This window comes from Spinacia oleracea, chromosome 4 (genome assembly GCF_020520425.1).
Source record: "Spinacia oleracea cultivar Varoflay chromosome 4, BTI_SOV_V1, whole genome shotgun sequence".
Taxonomy (NCBI): Eukaryota; Viridiplantae; Streptophyta; class Magnoliopsida; order Caryophyllales; family Amaranthaceae; genus Spinacia; species Spinacia oleracea.
This window is the reverse complement of record NC_079490.1, coordinates 69,081,804-69,088,956: the sequence shown is the minus strand read 5'-3', so window position 1 is coordinate 69,088,956 and position 7,153 is coordinate 69,081,804. Positions and strand designations below refer to the sequence as shown.

General features: G+C 28.7%; 1 long non-coding RNA gene across 2 annotated transcripts; it reads right to left on the bottom strand.

Moving 5' to 3' along the window:
- Positions 1-294: 294 nt before the first annotated feature.
- Positions 295-3,007, bottom strand: LOC130459731 (uncharacterized). Of its 2 annotated transcripts, XR_008919316.1 has the most exons (4): positions 2,731-3,007; positions 2,113-2,188; positions 1,732-1,774; positions 1,004-1,594 (listed from the first exon to the last, which is right to left on the bottom strand). It is a non-coding gene; the product is annotated as an uncharacterized lncRNA (long non-coding RNA). The 2 variants fall into 2 exon arrangements; XR_008919315.1 differs by lacking the exons at positions 1,004-1,594; positions 1,732-1,774 and adding an exon at positions 295-721.
- Between the last annotated feature and the right edge of the window lie 4,146 nt (positions 3,008-7,153).

Here is a 7,153-nt window from a genome sequence, read left to right as displayed (position 1 = left end):
CCTCTAAAGGCCCCTTTTGAGGCAATATGACGTGTTGCTTCTAAAAGCACATACATTTAGAGGCAATTATATATTCTTGCCTCAAAATATAATTAGGGGCAACATATATCTTTGCCTCAAAATATAATTAGAGGCAACATATATATTTGCCTCGGATTATAATTAGAGGCAACCACATATTCTTGCCTCAAAATATAATTAGAGGCATTTGTATATTTTTGCCTCCAAATATAATTAGAGGCTAACATATATAATTCTTGCCTCAAAACATATTCAGAGGCAATATCAAAAGATTGATTCTAAAGACATATATTTAGGGGCAACCATATAATTTTGTCTCAAAATATAATTAGGGTCAATTACATATGCCCCTAATAATATTAAAATGATATCTAAAACATTCATGTGGTTTTTAGAGGCACCAAAAATAATATATGCAATTTTTTTAATATTTTTCATTAGTATATATCTTGCTTCAAATTACACAATTTTACAACTAAACCAACAAATTTCATGAAAATCAACATTGGTATTATTAACTCAAAAAAATGTATGTATAAATAATTACATAATTAGTACCTCTCAAAAATGTCGACATGACTTTACATCAAAATAAGTAAATGACGAATTATTAAAATGAGCAACAAAATATCGTTTAAAAATATAAATCTAAAACTACGATGCTATTCTCTTTATCCTCCTACACCCCTATCTGCCCTATCTGCAACAGAGAAAATGCAACAAAAAAACACAGATTTTGTGTTAGCTTCTGTATAATATAATCTGATCATCCAAATACAAACTTGTTATTTTTTTTATTCAAACGAGGAAAAATCCAGCAAAAAAACAGAAAAAATAAAAAGTAACAGAAATTAAAGGAACAAACAGCCTAACTAGAGCCTATATCAGTGGAGATAAGAAAAACAAAAAAGCTTATTAGCATATTAGAAGAGAATATATGTTTATTAGCTAACATTGTTTTGTTGATTTGTTATGCCTTTAACCAATTCAATTGATGAACATCATCAATATTTACTTGTAAGAAGTGGCTAACCAGTAGAACTTTTGAGCTTTGTGTGATTGGAACGTCCAGACGTATTTAAGTTGTCTACACCTTGTTTGTTCTCTAGAGCCTGTTGTTTATGGATATTTTCATTCGTAATTTTCATCAGGCAATCCCTGCGAACCCATTCATACCAACTGTTGGAAACAAGTGCGTGAAATGTAACAAATCTCTATCTAACTCCCTTGCGCGAACCAGACAGGTATTAGATATCAGATAATATACCACTTAAAGTGGTTCAACTATCATTGGATTAAACTTGAAATCAATAAACTTGTATTACATCACAAATACAGAAACAGATTGCCCCCACCATGAATCAGAAATTACTTATAGATCCATAATTAGAACCACCAGCCTTGGAGAGTGAAAAAAGATTTTGAAGATCATGAAGTTTAAAAGAAAGCCAGACTTTTCTACCATGGCGAGTCCTATTCATACATCATGTTGGAAACTTACAATTGTTGCAATCTTGTATGGTTTCCAATCTCTAAAGGCAGGGATTCAGAGAAATGGTTTGGACCAGGACCCCTAAATGCATATAGAGTACGACATTTATCAGTATTTATCCCATTTTCTTTTAAAACTGAAATTTCTCTTGTAAAGGAAACAATTTAAACATTTTCTCAGCATAGGAAAATAGAAATCAAAAGAAAACTGAGACTTACATAAGACTCATATGATGTGGATAGCAACAAGGTAAGAGGAGATCTGAAACAGGTATAATTATTTCTTTAGTTTTAGAGTTATGTGCATTATTTGGAATGTTTCAGCATTATATTACACAAGACATGTGAGAATCTCAAATCTGACAAAAAGCATAAGACACATGACATCTCAAATTCAGACTAGAAAGATCTCATTCAAAATATATTGGATTGCATTAAGATTCCCAGAAAAAAGTAAACAGATACTAGAAATCTGGTATGAATCCAGACATGAAAATACCAAATATCATTTCTCTCAAAAAATGCTGAGCTCAAGTAAAAGATGAAGCAAACTATTGGATAATGATATGCAACTTGAGAAACCAAGTGTTGTTGTCTCACCCTAAGCCACGACTGCATACCACTTAGTTGAGCAAGACCCTCATCTCCAGCAAGCCAGCAAGTAATCTACCCAATCCTACAGTATAACTGATGAATATTTGCACTTGCCAGTTGTCATATAGACAAATAAATAAACAGTTAAATTTAGTCCTTGCGCTTCTGAATTGTGTATCAATATAATTGCAATAGATAGATAATAAAATCAAAGTAAGATTTCAATAGTTTGCATAAACCTAATTGAGCAAATTAAAGCAGCTGCAGGCTTTCTCAATTATTTTCAACATATTCAAAGCAGGAACAACATCAATCAGGCATAAACAACAAAGTTCCACAAGAAATTCATCAGTAAACTTAGTAGGGACAAAAACATTAATGTATTGCAATAAGGAACCAAATGAAGCAAAGCTGAGCACAAATTGCAGAGATCAATGGGAAACTTGGAAATACTCACATAATTAGATAACCTTGGACGAATTAGGGTTTCATAACATAGAAACCAAAAAATCAAATTAATCGGATAAACTAAACAAAATCCTAATTTTTTTTTAATAAAATCGTAATTTTGAAGCTCAAAACAAGGGGATTTGAGAAAATAATAAAAATTTTGGAGAAAATTACCCACTATTGTTGATAACGATGACTGAGAGGAAGGGACGGCGACGAGTTGACATTGATGATACGAATTTATCAGAGAACTTGAAAGAATTTTATGGAAATATTTGGTCTTTTAGAGTTTTCTGGATGAGAGAAGAGAGCAGCGGAACCAGCAGCAAGAGAGATGAGGGACGTCGGCGAGAAACTCAGGCGACGACAGTGGAGGGCAGCGGCCGGTGGTGGAGTTTGGCGTAGAAGCAGGGTGGATGGTATAGCGTGGGAGAAACCTGGCTTTAAAATGTTGTAAGAGATGAAATGAATTTTTTTCAAACCCAATGAGAAAAGAAACCGGCCTCATAACTTTGAGTAATTAGAGTTTGTTCCTCAAATTAGATTTTAGAGTTTGTTCCTCAAATTAGATTTTAGAGTTTGTGCAACAACTCTTTACTTTCATATCGGGTTGATTGCTCGGTCTTGTATCGGGTTGATTGCTCGATTTTGTATCGGGTTGAACAGATATGGATTAAGCTAGGTCAGGTTGATGGGTTCATTTGGCTAACTGGTTGATTTTGGTTGATTTTGAAAACTAACGGGTATACTTTGTACGCGTGGTTTCCGATTATAACCAGGGCAATTTGTAATCGAGTTAACAACTATGATTAGTTTAATAACCAGTATTGAAAAGTATTAAATGTTTATCACTGTACTGTATTAAATTATTTATATATTACTTAGGTTTGTGTAACTATAATCGATTAAAATAAAATTTTATAACATATAATAGTGATATAGAAGTAATTCATTAAGTGGGTATAATATTAAGTAACATTGACATAGTTGACTAATTGCAAAGTAACATTGACTTGTCCAATTAAATATAATTTACTCTATTTGTCCTTCAATGTTAGTATTTTTTAGAATCTAAGACAATCCAACAATAGTACAATTGCCGCATGAATTTCAATAGAATATAACTCATGTAGGTAGGAGAGAAACTATTAAGAGGTTTAATAGGGATACAATTTTACAGAGTAAACAAGTGGGCCATTTAGATATTTATAAGCTTCTCTTTTAAACTTTCCATGCACGATAGCTCTTATATATGTAGCTCTTATATACTTGTGGCATGGGTGAAGGTTTGAGTAATGCTTCAATAACAAAATTTTTTAAAAAAGTTGAAATAGGCTTTATCATGTCAATAAGTTTCAATAAATTTCAACCAAGTCAACAAATTCACTCTAACTCTATAGTTTTCTCTCTTGCAAGCATGTATGACTAGGTCCAATTAGTTCAATTAGAATCAATCAAGTATTCAAGTTTAATCAATTCTAATAAGTCCAGTTAAATTTAGGTTTAGGGTTTTAGGTTTTAGGGTTTAGGGTTTAAGGGTTTAGGGGTTTAGGGTATAGGGTTGTAGGGTTTAGGGTTGTGGGGTTTTAGGGTTTAAGGTTTTGGCGTAACTTGTTTTTCATTAATATCTTTTGGCGTAACTTATTTTCATTTATTTTAATTATAATATTAACAAGTCCATATTCACGGCTATAAACTAAATTTCCGTATTGTTTAAATTAAAATTTAAGTGGAAAAAATCTCTCTAAGTACGTATAATTAAGGTCAATGGTTTCCGAGATGCTTAAGAGAGGTGCTCAAATAGTGTTGAAGCTTTTAGTGATAGATGGGTCTGGCCCGAACTCCGTGCAGATTGTACATGGGGTGTTCAATGACACCTGAAGTATATAAGAACCTTCATCAATATTAATTATATATACTTCATACTAAGCATTTGCTATGTTCGACAAAATAAGTTCAGATAAAGAACCCACCCATTCTTTTTACAAAAACATATCGATTTAGGTCATTTAGCTCAACCAATTCAGATAATTTTACTCTTTTGTCATGTGCAGGACTTATCAAGTCCAATCAGTTCCTGTAATTAAATTTCAATCATACCAATCAGGTCCATTAAGATAAGTTATAGTTAGAAGAAGTTCAAATGTTATAATTTGAACATAACGCACACAACTTTAGTAATATTTCAAACTTGGTCAATAATTTTAACAAAGTAAAACATAGCCACCCGATCATAAGTAACATTGAATTATATCCATTGAGTGTAAACAAGTTCAAACAACATATAAACGAAGTATATAACTCAGTTATTAGTTCAGATAAAGTAATGTTTTTATGACTCAATTAAATATTTAAGTACTTCCCCTCAAAAAAAAGAAGCTTAAGTACTTTATATGTTATAATTTAATAAGACTCACTTGTTCACACAAATTATGCTTTATTTTTCAATTAAATAAAATGCAACATAGTACACTTTATTTGTGTTTGAATAATTCAAAAGGCCGAACTCCCAATTCATTCCTAACCGATTCCGATCCAAAATTAAACACTCACTTATATACTAACAATAAAATAATATTGTTTGCAAAAGTAAGGTAAAAGTAGAAGAAAAAAAAGGAAAACTCTTTTTCATTTTTGCGCCAACAGAAAGCTAGAGTGAGGGTGCGTTCTGTTCAACTTATTTGACCTAAACTCATCTGAACTTATCTGATCTTATCTGAACTTATCTGAACTTATCTGCTCTTATCTGAACTTATCTAAACATATCTGATCTGAACTTATCTGAACTTATCTGAACTTATTGGAACTTATCTGAACTTATCTGAACTTATCTGAACTTATTGGAACTTCTTGAAACTTATTACAAATAATAAATAATAAATAATAAATAATAAATAATAATAATATAATAATAAATAATAAATAATAAATAATAAATAATAATAATAAATAATAAATAATAAATAATAAATAATAAATAATAAATAATAAATAATAAATAATAAATAATAAATAATAAATAATAAATAATAAATAATAAATAATAAATAATAATAATAAATAATAAATAATAAATAATAAATAATAAATAATAAATAATAAATAATAAATAATAAATAATAAATAATAAATAATAAATAATAAATAATAAATAATAAATAATAAATAATAAATAATAATAATAATATAATAATAAATAATAAATAATAAATAATAAATAATAAATAATAAATAATAAATAATAAATAATAAATAATAATAATAATAATAATATAATAATAAATAATAAATAATAAATAATAAATAATAAATAATAAAAATAAATAATAAATAAATAAATATAAATAATAAAAATAAATAATAAATAATAAATAATAAATAATAAATAATAAATAATAAATATAAATAATAAATAATAAATAATAAATAATAAATAATAAATAAAAAATAATAAATAATAATAAAAATAATAAATAATAAATAATAAATAAAAATAATAAATAATAAATAATAAATAATAAATAATAAATAATAAATAATAAATAAAAATAATAAATAATAAATAATAAATAATAAACAAAAATAATAATAAATAAATAAATAATAAAACAATAAATAATAAATAATAAATAAATAAATAATAAATAATAAATAATAATATTATTAGTAATATTGGAACTTATTGAAATTTATCTGAACTTATCTGAACTTATCTAAACTTCTTGGAACTTATCTGAACTTATCTGAACTTATCTGAACTTATTGGAACTTATTGAAACTTATTGGAACTTATCTGAACTTATTTGAACTTATTGGACCTGAAACTTATTTTTTTTAAGGTGAACAGAACGCACCACGATGAAAATTTCCTTTAACCGCCACAAACGAAAGGGAGATGATTGAGGGATAATTTCTGGCGCCATTGACAATTAAAAGGTAAGATACTGAAATTTTAATTTTCCCCATTAACCAATTCACTGAAATTTTGAGCGCCATACCTAAATCACAGAAATTTTGAGCGCCATAAACGATGTTCCCGTCCCATTAGGAAACCCCACCTTCTCCTACTTCTTCATTTTCTACCTTTATTCTCTCTCCTACTTCGGTCTGTGGTATCGATGATAACCCACCTCTTCTGGAGGATCTGCCGGCGGAGATCCCCGATGATGTGAAGCCGGGCGCTGGTTGTGGTGGACATTCGCCATAGTTGGTTTTCGTTAGGTTAGTTTTTTTTCATTTTAATTGCTCTGGTGTTTTGACAGTTGAGAGAGAAATGAAACTCTCATTTACCAGTTCCCCTCTTTCATTCCCAACAATTATCAGTCATGCTCTTACTCAAAATACCCCTCCTTTTTCTTCTTATAAACCCAAATTCAAAAACACAGGTAAATTTTGCAGAAATTGAAGTCCCCTTTCCTTTAATTTTGCCAATTTTGATCTTTTTTGAAGAAATAGGCATTGATGGTTTTTAATTCATTTTTAATTTGTTTTTGGGTGTTTTGAAATTGGTTGGGTTTTTCAGGTGTTCTTGATTCGTTAGAGAAAATCCAGAAGCTAAATTTGCAGGTTTCATCCCATAAAACCAGTAAATTTGTAA